Genomic DNA, 13,484 nt, shown 5'->3' with positions numbered 1-13,484 from the left:
TTTTAGTCACCTCTAAAGGCACTGCAATTAGTGAAAGATCTGTTAAAGGTTTTAAAAAAACTTTGACTTAAGAAAGTAATTCAGCCCAGCTCTCAGTACATTGCTCTCACAAAAACAACAACAACAACAACAAAACTTGTTCTTTTGTCTTCTTAAATACGTTTGTCTTCTTATATAGGTTTAGATCCTTACTACCTAGCCATGTAGGTATTGCTATGGGTAACAATCTGCCCAAAGTATGATGAGCCAAGCAACTTGTATTTCTCAGACGCTTCTGTAAAAGTTAATCTTATAGGACATAGCATAGGTTTGAGCACTGACATGCAATCACCTATTCCACAGAATTGATAGCACAGTCCCTAGTGAATCATTGTTCAGACCAGCTACCTTTCTCCCAGAAAAATCTTGAGTCAAGGATCATTCTCAGTAGCAGTTTGAACACAGCTGGTCTACTTAGGAGTGTAAGAGAGCTTAGATGTAAAGAAAACTGCTATGCTGTGCCAATTAACTTGAGGTCCAGAGAGTCCCAGGATTTACTGATGGAGTTTGCATTTGTATTTTTTATAGACTTTTTGGAGACAGATTTCTCTCTCTCTCTCTTTCTCTCTTTTTCCCTGAAATTATTATAATTATTTAAAACTTTTATTAAAATTGTCATGAGACAAATTGTATAGTTATCACTGGGCCTTACCTGCTAGTTGATTTCAGCAGTATATGTGGCTATGTTAAGCTTCTGATAATTATGTTCTTATTAAGAAATTAGAAGACTAACTTCCCCATTCTTGTTCAGCAGAAACAGAACTTATTTCTACTTAAATAAGAATTACATTAAGGAAATATGGACAAGTGTATGACCAGAGAGTTAAAAATAAACAAACAAATAAAAACTGTTGTGGTTTAACCTGGCAGGCAGCTAAGTACCACACAGGGATTCATTCACTCCCCCACAGAGTGATGGAGATAATCAGAAAAAAGATAAAACTCAAGGACTGACAAAAAGACAGTTTAATAGGAAGAAAAAGGAAGGAAAAAATATTATTATTAATAATATACATATTCCAAAAAAAATTATACACAGTACATTTTTCACCACCTGCCAACTGATGGCCAGCCAGTCTTCAAGCAGCGGCTACCCCCACCCCCACCCCTCACCCCCACCTCCCATCCCCGGTTTTGTTATTCTGAATACTGTCATCTGTTATGGAATATTCCTTTGGCCAGTTTGGGCCAGCTGTCCTTGTTGTGTCCTGTCCCAGGTTCTTGTGCAACCCAGCCTCCTCGCTAGCAGGGCAGAATGGAAGCTAAAAAGTCCTTGTCTCTGTGCAAGCACTGCTCAGCAACAACTAAACGTCAATGTGTTGTCAATACCATTTTCCTCCAAAAGCCAAAACACAGCAACATACCATCCACTATGAAGAAAATTAACTTTCTCTCAGCTGAAACTATCTAACACAGCATGGGTTTATGAAGGGCAGGTCCTGCTTGACGAACCTGATCTCCTTCTATGACAAAGTGGCACACTTAGTGGATGAGGGAAAGGCTGTGGACTACCTTGACTTCAGTAAGGCTTTTGACACCGTTTCCCACAATATTCTCCTCAAGAAACTGGCTGCTCATGGCTTGGACTGGCATACGGTTCATTGGGTTAAAAACTGGCTGGGTAGCCGAGCCCAAAGAGTTGTGGTGAATGGAGTCAAATCCAGTTGGAGGCCGGTCACTAGTGGAGTCCCCCAGGGCTCAGTGCTGGGGCCGGTCCTCTTCAATATCTTTATCGACGATCTGGATGAGGGGATCGAGTGCACCCTCAGTAATTTGCAGATGACACCAAGCTAAGTGCGTGTGTCGATCTGCTCGAGGGCAGGAAGGCTCTGCAGGAGGATCTGGATAGGCTGGACCGATGGGCTGAGGTCAACTGTATGAAGTTCAACAAGGCCAAGTGCCGGGTCCTGCACCTGGGGCGTAACAACCCCAAGCAGTACTACAGGCTGGGAGATGAGTGGTTGGAAAGCTGCCTGGCCGAGAAGGACCTGGGAGTACTGGTTGATAGTCAGCTGAATATGAGCCAGCAGTGTGCTCAGGTGGCCAAGAAGGCCAACAGCATCCTGGCCTGTATAAGAAGCAGTGTGGCCAGCAGGTCTAGGGAAGTGATTGTGCCCCTGTACTCGGCTCTGGTGAGGCCGCATCTCAAGTACTGTGTTCAGTTTTGGGCCCCTCGCTACAGGAAGGACATGGACGTGCTCGAGCGAGTCCAGAGAAGGGCGACCAAGCTGGTGAGGGGTCTGGAGAACAAGTCTTACGAGGAGCGGCTCAGGGAGCTGGGCTTGTTCAGCCTGGAGAAGAGGAGGCTCAGGGGAGACCTTATCGCTCTCTATAGGTACCTTAAAGGAGGCTGTAGCGAGGTAGGGGTTGGTCTATTCTCCCACGTGCCTGGTGACAGGACGAGGGGGAATGGGCTAAAGTTGCGCCAGGGGAGGTTTAGGTTGGATATTAGGAAGAACTTCTTTACTGAAAGGGTTGTTAGGCACTGGAATGGGCTGCCCAGGGAAGTGGTTGAGTCACCATCCCTGGAGGTCTTTAAGAGACGTTTAGATGTTGAGCTTAGTGATATGGTTTAGTGGAGGACTTGTTAGTGTTAGGTCAGAGGTTGGACTAGGTGATCTTGGAGGTCTCTTCCAACCTAGACGATTCTGTGATTCTGCAATTCTGTGATCTGTTCCGTTATCTATTCCATTTGCATTAGAGTACAAAGTTTACTTGCTATGGACTTCACTAATAGAACTAAATTAAACAAACAAACAAACTTGTTTGTTTGTTTGAATATTAATAGCGTAATTAAATAATACAGTATTCAAATTCTTCTTTCATAAACAACAGCAAGAAGAAAATCAATTCCACCTAAACACTCTGAGGCACTGTATAACCTTTCTTCTTTCTTTCTTTCTTGCTCACTCCTTCTCCTTTTCTCCTGTTCTCCTTTTCTCCTTCTCTTTAGTTTTATCTCTTTTTACTATTCTTTCTCTTTACCTCTCTCTCCCCCTACCCTGCTTATCTCTCACTCTTTCTTGCTCTTTCTATCATTGTCATCTTACCTTCTGCATCTCTGCACTTCATCCTGGTCGTTCTCTGGATTAGTTTAAAGCTAAAAAATATGCATCTTTTTTTTCTTTCACCTAGGACTTCCGCCAACATAGTCATTTTCATTTTCTACCGACACAAAACACGGATATGTGCTCTGTACCCAGTTGAAATTGGTCTTGGAATCCAAATTTATGTATGCAAACAGAGAAGTGAAAGTTATTGTGAGGATGAACATATTTTCAGTTAAAATCTGCATCAGATGTGGGTATTGTTCTACAGTGACTAACTCCTGACCAGCAGACAAGGAGGTAAATTGTTGATATGCAATATACTAATAAAGTTCAGACTGACAATTACCGAGTTCTTAATTTCCCCTATAATGATAAGAAAATATGTCCCAGATGAGGATTTTGCAGGTTAACACATGTCAAACGTAGTCATGTATTTTGTTACTGATCATTGTTTCCAGTAAAGTTCTTACTCTCACAATATACTATTAAGTTGTAAATTACCACCAAGCTGTAGTTTCTTATTTTTAAACTGCAGGATGATTTTGTATTAAAATACAGAAATACATCTCTGGGGAAATGTGGATCATTTTACTAAAGGAACTTTAATTAATTTACTTACATTTCATACCCACTCTTTTACTCTGGGAACCCTTGACATAACTTAAAATGCAAATATTAAAAAATTCCCTTTATTATTATGGAGTTACAGACTTTTCAAAGTGTGATACATTTATATTACTCCCAAAAGACAAGCCATACAAAACAGAATGGTAACAGTTCTCATTTTGGAACAGATTAAAATCCTCTTCTTTCTTCAAACACTGCAAAGATACACTGAGTTTTAGAATTTCACCCTAAAGACACTTAAGATGAACTACCTATAATGAAGAAGGGAAAGACAAATAATATAAGCAGAAATAATACCTCAGTTTCCTGTAGTAATATCACATACAGAGATGGGATGCTGCATTTGTGTTCAAGTGTCCCACCGATGGAGAATCTCAAAGGTTCTTATCTTGGTCTGTCCTCAAGAGTGGTCTGCTGAATGCGAGGAAGTGAAACAACAATATGACAAAAAAGAGTCACATATTAATAAGTTGGTCAGGTTTTGTTTTTTTTTTTTTTTTTTTTTTGAACCATGTATCTTGGAGTTCTTTACTTAGGTTAGGTTTCACTTCAATTGATTTACTACATCTGGAAATCAGATCTAAGTCTTAGGCAATCACTTCCCTTTGCAATCAATAACGAGAAATAAGCACATCTACTTTATCTCACAAATCAGTCTTAAGATGGGAAGGATCAATCCTCAATATAATTTTTCATTTGCAGTGGGGAAAAAAAAAAGTTTATTCAGACTTAATTAGAGTTTAAATTAGATTCTAATTCAGACTTTAAATTAGAGTTGAAAGTACCTATGGATTACACTAGTGACCATGACACCCAAATACGTATAGCCATGATCTTTGTATGAAAGGTACTGATGTTTCCTACCTTCATCCATCAGTTCAAAAGCAGTTTCCCTAAACTATTATTTAAATTCACTGGATTCAAAAATAAGTTATTGCTTGCTAATCTCAACATTTCAGATAAAATTTTTTGGGTCTCCAGTTGAAAAAATTCTATTACAGGTGAAAATACATTGCTTTTCTTTTTTACCTAAATTACTTGATACCTAAATTATTTCTGAATAAAAAGGATACATTCCTATGAAAGCAAACACTACTTATGTGTCTCTGTAAATCCCACAACTTTTTACCATTTTCAATTGACTGACCAAATGGTCTTCAGGAATGAATGGAAGATATAACACAAGTGATTATTCTATCAAGCTTAAGTTTCACAAATAATTGGAATAGATTGTGAGGGTGCATTTGAAAGAGCTTTGCTTACAGATTTACAGAAAAGCTGCTGCAGATTTTAAAGGAATATGCAACTGTTTCAATAAAATCAATAGTACAGAAAGATGAACATATGTATGGAAATAGTTTTTTTCTTAACAATAAATATAATAAACATTTTTAGAATGTTTGATGATGTATAGAATGATTTCACATTTGCAAGACCTGGTTTTCATGGCGGACTTCCACCACCCTGATATTTGTTGGAGGGACAGCATAGGTTCATCAGTGATAAAGGGAAGTCTGGGGAAATTTTGGACTCTCTCCAGAAGGAAATAAAAGACCCAGTTACCCAGGATATGAAAAAGGCTGAGGTACTCAATGACTTTTTTGCCTCCTTCTTCACCAGCAAGAGCTCTAGACACATAGCCTAAGCCCCAGAAGGCAAAGGCAGGAACTGGGAGAATGATGAGATGCCCACTGTAGAAGATCAGGTTCGAGACTAGCTAAGGAACCTGAAGGTGTACAAGACCTGATGAGACATATGCAGGTCATGAGGAATTGGCAGACGTAGTTGCTAAGCCACTGTCCGTCATATTTGAGATGTCATGGCAATCTGGTGAAGTTCCCACTCATTGGAAGAGGGAAAACCTCCTCCATTTTTAAAAAGGGAAAAAACAAAGACCTGGGGGACTACAAGCTAGTCAGTCTCACCTCTGTGCCTGGTGAGATCATGGAGCAGATGCTCCTGGAAGCTCTGTTAAGGCACATGGAAAATAAGGAGGTGATTAGTAGCAGCCAACATGGCTTAACTAAGGGCAGATCATGCCTGACAGAGCTTCTAAAACAGAGTTAGAGAATTTCTGAATAGGGGAAGAGCAACTGACAAACTACGTGGACTTGTACAAAGCATTTGACACTGTCCACCATTATATCTTTGTCTCTAAATTGGAGAGACCTTGATCTGAGGGATGGACCACTTGGTGAGTTGTAGTCAATGGCTTCATGTCCAAGTGGAAATCAGTAATGCGTGGTGTTCCTCAGGGGCTGGTACTGGGGCCAGTGCTGTTTAACATCTTTGTTGGTGACATGGACAGTGGGATTGAGTGCACCCAGAGCAAGTTTGCCGATAACACCAAGCTCTGTGGTGCTGTTGACATACTGGAGGGAAGGGAGGCCATTCCAAGCGACCTGGACAGGCTTGAGACAGGGACCTGTGCAAACCTCATGAGGTTTAACAAGGCCAAGTGCAAGGTCCTACACCTGGGTCATGGCAATCCCAAGCAAAAAGACAGGCTGGACAGAGAATGGATTGTGAGCAGCTCTGAGGAGGACTTAGGAGTGCTGGTTGATAAGAAGCTCAACATGAGCTGGTAATGTGCATTTGCAGCCCAGAAAGCCAACCATATCCTGGGCTGCATCAAAACAAGCATTGCCAGCAGGTCAAGGGAGGTGATTCTCCCTCTCTACTCTGTTCTCATGGGACTTCACCTGGAGTGCTGTGTTCAGCTCTGGGGCACTGAGTTCAGCTCTGTGGTGCCCAGCACAATGGATCTATTGGAATGAGTCCAGAGGAGGGCCACAAAGATGATAAAATGGCTGGAGCACCTCCCATATGAAGACAGGCTGAGGGAGCTGGGGCTGTACAGCCTGGAGAAGAGAAGGCCCTGGGGAGATCTCATCATAGTCTTCCAGTACCTAGAAGCGGCCTACAAGAAAACTGAAGAGGGACTCTTCATAGAATCAATCAGAATGGCTTGGATTGGAAGGGACCTTAAAGATCATCTAGTTCCAATCCTGCTGCCATGGACAGGGATGTCACCCACTAGATCAGGTTGCCCAGGGCTTTGGCCAACCTGGCCTTGAAGACCTCCAGGGAGGGATTCTCCACAACTTCCCTGGGCAACCTGTTCCAGTGTCTCACCACAGACACAGACACAGACACAGATTTCTAGGTTGGAAGAGACCTCAAGATCATCGAGTCCAACCTCCGACCTAACACTAAGTACTCCACTAAACCATATCGCTAAGCTCTACATCTAAACGTCTTTTAAAGACCTCCAGGGATGGTGACTCCACCACCTGCCTGGGCAGCCCGTTCCAATGCTTAATAACCCTTTCGGTAAAGAAGTACTTCCTAACATCCAACCTAAAACTCCCCTGATGCAACTTTCGCCCATTCCCCCTCGTCCTGTCACCAGGCACGTGGGAGAACAGACCAACCCCCACCTCTCTACAGCCTCCTTTAAGGTAACTGTAGAGAGTGATAAGGTCGCCCCTGAGCCTCCTCTTCTCCAGGCTGAACAAGCCCAGCTCCCTGAGCCGCTCCTCGTAAGACTTGTTCTCCAGACCCCTCACCAGCTTGGTCGCCCTTCTCTGGACTCGCTCGAGCATGTCCATGTCCTTCCTGTAGCGAGGGGCCCAAAACTGAACACAGTACTCAAGGTGCGGCCTCACCAGAGCCGAGTACAGGGGGACAATCACTTCCCTAGACCTGCTGGCCACACTGCTTCTTATACAGGCCAGGATGCTGTTGGCCTTCTTGGCCACCTGAGCACACTGTGGCCACCTGAGCACACTGACCACCCTCTGAGTGAGGAATTTCCTCCTAACCTCTAATCTAAATATCCCTTCTTTTAGTTTAAAACCATTCCCCCTTGTCCTATCATTATCTGCCCAGGTAAAAAAATTAATTCTCCATCTCCGTTATAAGCCCACTTTAAGTATTGAGAAGCTGCAATAAGGTCACCCCAGAGCCTTCTCTTCTTCAGGCTGAACATGATCAGCTCTCTCAGCCTTTCTTTATAGAAGAGGTGCTCCAGCCTTCTGATCATCTTTGTGGCCCTCCTCTGGACCCACTGTAACAGATCCACATCCTTCTTGTGCTGGGGGCCCCAGACCTGGATGCAGCACTCCAGTCGGGGCCTCATAAGGGCAGTGCAGAGGAGTAAAAATCACCTCCTTTGACCTGCTGGCCACTCCTCTGCTGATGCAGCCAGGGATACAGTTGTCCTTCTGGGCTGCAAGTGTGCACTGCTGGCTCATGTCAAACGTTTTGTCCAACAGAACCCCCCAAGCCCTTCTCTGCAGGGCTGCTCTCAGTGAGTTATTCTCTCAGCCTGTACTCATGTCTGGGATTGCCCCAACCCAGGTACAGCACCTTGTACTTGAACCTTTATCAAGGAGTGTAGTGATAGGAAAACAAGTAATGGTTTTAATCTAAAAGAAGGTAGATTTAGATTAGATATAAGGAAGAAATTCTTTACTATGAGGGTGGTGAGGCACTGGAACATGTTGCCAAGAAAAGTTGTGGATGTTCCATCCTTGGAAGTGTTCAAGGCCAGGCTGGATGTGGCTTTGAGCAACCTGATCTAGTGGAAAGCGTCCCTGCCCATGGCAGGGGGGTTGGAAATATATGATTTTCAAGGTTTCTTATAACCCAAACCATTCTATGTTTCTATGATTTTCCACTGTCTTACACTTTAAATAGTTTTACAGTTTACAAGGATTAAGACTTTACAGTTATTTTGCTGTAGGAAAAGGGACTTAAAACTAACACCAGCTGTTGCAGCATTCATCTGACACAAGATGGAATTATTCGATCAGGTTCAATGGGTGGAAAGTTAGCCAGCTGGTTAATAAGCCATAAAGTGTATGCCCAAAATCGGGAAAAATACCTCATTCATCTAGTAACCTGAATTTCATAAAAAGATCTGAATACCTAAAGAGATTTCTCTAAAAGGCAAGAGTTAATTTTGTGTTTGGTCTAGCCATTAATGTTCTCATTTAATCTTATGGAGTTTATTAAAATTAGTAAGTGAAAAACATTTTAAAAAAATAATCCTATTAATTTGTTTCCTTTTTCATTAAATATCTACTATTAACTCAATTTCTTTTGATTTACCTATCTACTGTCTCACATCTACTTTCCCTCTTAATAAATAAATAAATTAGAACAATTAATACAAACACCAATAAAAAAGAACATCAACAACAAAAAATCTTACTACACATACAGTTTATAATCCTATCACAAATATGACCTTACAAGTGAGCACAGTCTCTACTGCAACAGCTATCCTTGCAGAGTTCATGTATATGAAGCAGTTCTCAACATCATCATCAGTCTAGACATAGCTCAGTGCAACAAACAGGCTATTCAAAATGATTTCATGCCATGGAAGTCATCTTCTAACACGGATAACTGGAAAACCAGATACGCAAACAGAATTTGCAGTAGGATTCTTCAGGGTGTTCAGCTCTACCACAGGCAGGGATTTTCTGAGGTTGAAGAATCATTAAACCACTACTTTTTCAGATTCTTAGCTTATTGTAAAGAAGAATGTAGTGGTAGAAGCCAAAAATGCCCATTAGAGTATAATTTTTTGTAGTAGTCTATATTGCTCCATATACATTACAGAAGTACTGAATACTCAAAGGGACAGTTAAATTTCTTTTTTTGATGGATGCATATCCTATGGATTTGTAATCCATTGGAACCCATTTGCAATGGATTTTGATGGCTCAATATTTCACCTATGTTTTATGGAAAATATTCAAAATTTGAGATTGAGTTTCTTTCAGTTTTATTGCTACTAGTCAAACTACTCATGTATTAAAACAGTTGCCTGGTTTGAATACAGAAACCTCTTTAGTAGAAAGGTTTGTGTCAGTAGCACTAGAACACATCACTATTTTCTAAAAAGAATACCGATTCTTGAATGTTGTCCTTCTTTGTATAGGCTAATATGATCTTTGTCTTACCTGAAATGGCAAAATTAGTATAAACAAAATACAATGCACTGTCAATACTGTAAGAAGTCACCATTCTTAAAAAAAATAATAATTAAAACAAACAAACAAACAAAAAAACAGCAGCCTATCTTCAAGCTCATCAAATCAAATCATCACTATTTCATCACCCAGTTCAAAACCTGGAAAATATTTCATGACCATATGTGTTTCTTTAATTTAAAGGCTTTATTTTATTTTATTTTTTTTTTGGCAACCAGTCACTTTTCAGGGAACTGGTAACTATGCATCATTTAGAACTCCCCCCTACAAAAATGTGACTTGGGTACTGAACTGTGAAAGTTCCATGTGTTAGAATGGCTTGGCACCCACAGAGTCTAATGCTGGTTCAAGAACAACTGCAATATTTATACAGTGCTATTCATACAGGGTGTCTCAGAGTGCTTTATAATGGGAAATAAAGTAACAGAAGAAAGAGGCTAAACACTCCACCAAGAGCCCATCTGAAAGTATTGGATTTCAATCTATCCATAGCAAGAGACAGAGCCTCAGATTCTTTGATGATGAAAGACATTGATTCTGGAAGTGTGGAGGTATATAATGGGGAAGAAAAATTACTTCCCCTCAATTGACTTTAAAACTGAAAAGTTGAACGTTCCACAGACTGTGCTCTGCAGGGGCTTAGAATGACAATGGGGGAATTATGAATTCACAGATATGGAAACAATACAAGAATCTTAGATAATAGAGGGGAAAAGATGAATATGCTTCAGGTAACAATTGTGGAAACTCCAGTTCTGGACAAATATGAAGAACTTTTTCAGTCTAAGTTAAAGTCTTTGTGATACTAATTTGTATTCAGGGGAAACTACATATTGATTTTCTTAAAAGTCTAGAAAAATAGAGAAAGACAAAGTTTCTCAATATCACTCAGCCTGATATTTAAAACTGTGAATGGAAAAGAGGAGAAGGGGAGAGGAGAGGAGAGGAGAGGAGAGGAGAGGAGAGGAGAGGAGAGGAGAGGAGAGGAGAGGAGAGGAGAGGAGAGGAGAGGAGAGGAGAGGAGAGGAGAGGAGAGGAGAGGAGAGGAGAGGAGAGGAACATATTTTGGAAGGTACTTAAGGAGGACTTTCATGACAGAATGATCTGGATTCTTTGGAAAATTCCAGAAAGATTTCATCTAGAATCAGCTGGCATGAAAGTTAAGAAGAAAATACATATTCATAGTAATTTAAGATTTGTCCAATACTTAATAATAATAATAATAATAATAATAATAATAATAAAGTCCTTGAAGCTCACACTGAAATATAGGACCTGAGCTGTTGAAATATTATGGCATAAATTGCTTTTGAAACAAACTGAAAATTTTCAGTGCTGTTGAATTCTTGAGACCAATTTTTCTGCTCTTTTTAGCCATTGTAACTTTCCTGAAGACAATGTTGTTTTAACATCAGAGTAAATGAGGACTATTACTAATACCTTTTCCTTTTCTTTAGGATAGCATACATATAGTTTAACATCGTGTGATGTGATCAGGTTGCTTGCAAGCTGGAGATGCAGTGAGACTTGTTTTGGCAGTTTTCAGCTAGTGTGATCCCTTGGGGAATCACAGCTGACAGTCATAATTTAGAGCAATACTTACATTGTTCAAATTTATGCAAGCACAGGAACACTTATAGTTTTACATTCCAGAATCTGTAATTAGCCTCTTGGTAACTATATTCCCAACACACACGCAGAACCATGCAGAATCTTCTACCAATTAGGTTTTTTTAAACCTAATCACTAGTATATTATTTTTCTTCATAGAAAATAAATAAAGTCAAGGGTGGTTTAAAGATACACTAGAGTCCTTAACTTGACAGAACAATGTTTATTTCACATATAGGGATGTAGAAAACCGGCATTGATCTAAAATCTGTTAAAGACATGCCTAGTAGTTGAATTTCTAATTGATTAAGGAGAAGTTCATCTCTTGCTGAGATTTATCAAGCAAAATCCAAATCAGCCTTTGAAAAGTAATACAGATAATATACCAATGTAAAGCAAGGTTAGTTTTCTTACTGTTGGATCCTTGGCACTGCTCAGTTAGTTGTTTAAGCTGATGAATCATTTGAAAGGATATCCTGCTAATTTCTGGTGTGTTCACCTCCCAGTGACATATTCCCAGAACTGCTGTTCCTCATTCCATTCAGCTGGAATTCTCTTATATGTCACTGTTAGGCTAAAACCTTTTAAAAGCTAGATCAGGAACAGTCTTGAATTATTTTAATTTCTAATAAAGCAGAGAATAAACAACACCCTAGAGACTGAGAAACACTGTAGTAAAGAATTGAGGTCAATGAATTCCAATTTCCCTGATATCATGGACAACAGTACTAGATAAGTGACGGAACACTTTTTTTTTTTTTTTTTTTTTTTTATGGGCAGTGAGCAATATTAGAAGAAAAAATTGATGGCCATGAAAAACTTTCTAGATACCACAGATTTGTGTGGGTGAAAATTTTGCATCCCCAAATGAAATATCAAACTGACAAGGCAAAATTCTAGGTAGAGTTGTATATTTGGAGTATTACAGAGAAATGTTACCATAGTTCAATCCATTTTAAAAGTTTGAACAATATAGGTAAAGGTTAGGCTCTTCTGGGTGATACTGACTTTTGGTGAAGTTTCTTTCTGACAGCGTTTCTATAGGTAACATACAACAGAAATCAGAACTCAAACTGTGTCACTACCTCTTAAGTGACAATTTGATGTGTAAATAAGTTATACAGAGTCGGATCAATAGGATAAGGATCAAATGAGTTCTGTTGGTCTTATTCTAAATGGACAGAAAAATACTGTGAGATTATCTGTTCACATCAGTTTTTATGAATGTTACCTCAGAAAATTGCAATGTGTGCTTGAGAAAGCATGACGGTTCTGCTAGTTGAGACCACAGGCTGATGAGACCTTTCTTCATTTCTTGCAGGGTTCTAGCATGCAGTGCTCTTCTAGCTCTGTGTTTGTCTCATAGATGCCATCATCGAACCCACGGGTAATCAGCCTTTTGAGATACCAACAGCAAGTTCTCCTTAATAACTTCAAGCAGTCTCAGTTAATTTGCTGAACATAATATTATATGGTACGGAATATCCCTTTGACCAATGTGGATCAGCTATTCTGGCTATGTCCTCATACAGTTTCTTAACCTCTTGATCCTACTTGCTGGGGAGAGAAGGTGAGAAAAAAAAAAAAAAATTAAAAAATGATACTATGCAAGCAGTGCCCAGCAGCAGCTAAAACAATGGTGTATTGTCTATACTCTTTTAGTCAAAAATCCAAGATACTGCATGAAATGGGCTGCTGTGAGGAAAGCTGACCGCACCCCAGACAGACCCAGTACAGTAGTTCAGTGGGTAAGCAATTTCTTGTATTACACAAGTAATATGAACATATCACATCCATAGTTGGAGAAAGGTTGGCATTTCAACCACCATTTCTCAAGCGTCCTGAAATAAAAATTCCTATACTCTCTATAATAGAAATAAGGCATATTTTCCTCCGCTGTATGATTACTTCCTGGTAGAGGATATTGACTAATTTCTGCATTTCCAACTTAAATTAATTAGCCTTCTTCCCTATCTTCTACTCTTTCTCTGTCAAAAACAAACTAACACCCATAAATATCAAGTATTATTATGGTATTATAGATGGGATGAAGCTCTAGATCAGTCTACATTTTAACTCAGTGGATGATTTTATATTTCCAAAGATACACTGGTTATAAGGCAGTATCGGTGACTCCTGAATTTCTTTACAA

Source organism: Cygnus atratus, chromosome 1 (genome assembly GCF_013377495.2).
Source record: "Cygnus atratus isolate AKBS03 ecotype Queensland, Australia chromosome 1, CAtr_DNAZoo_HiC_assembly, whole genome shotgun sequence".
NCBI classification, from domain to species: domain Eukaryota; kingdom Metazoa; phylum Chordata; class Aves; order Anseriformes; family Anatidae; genus Cygnus; species Cygnus atratus.
The sequence above is the reverse complement of the archived record's forward strand: the minus strand, read 5'-3'. Positions refer to the sequence as shown.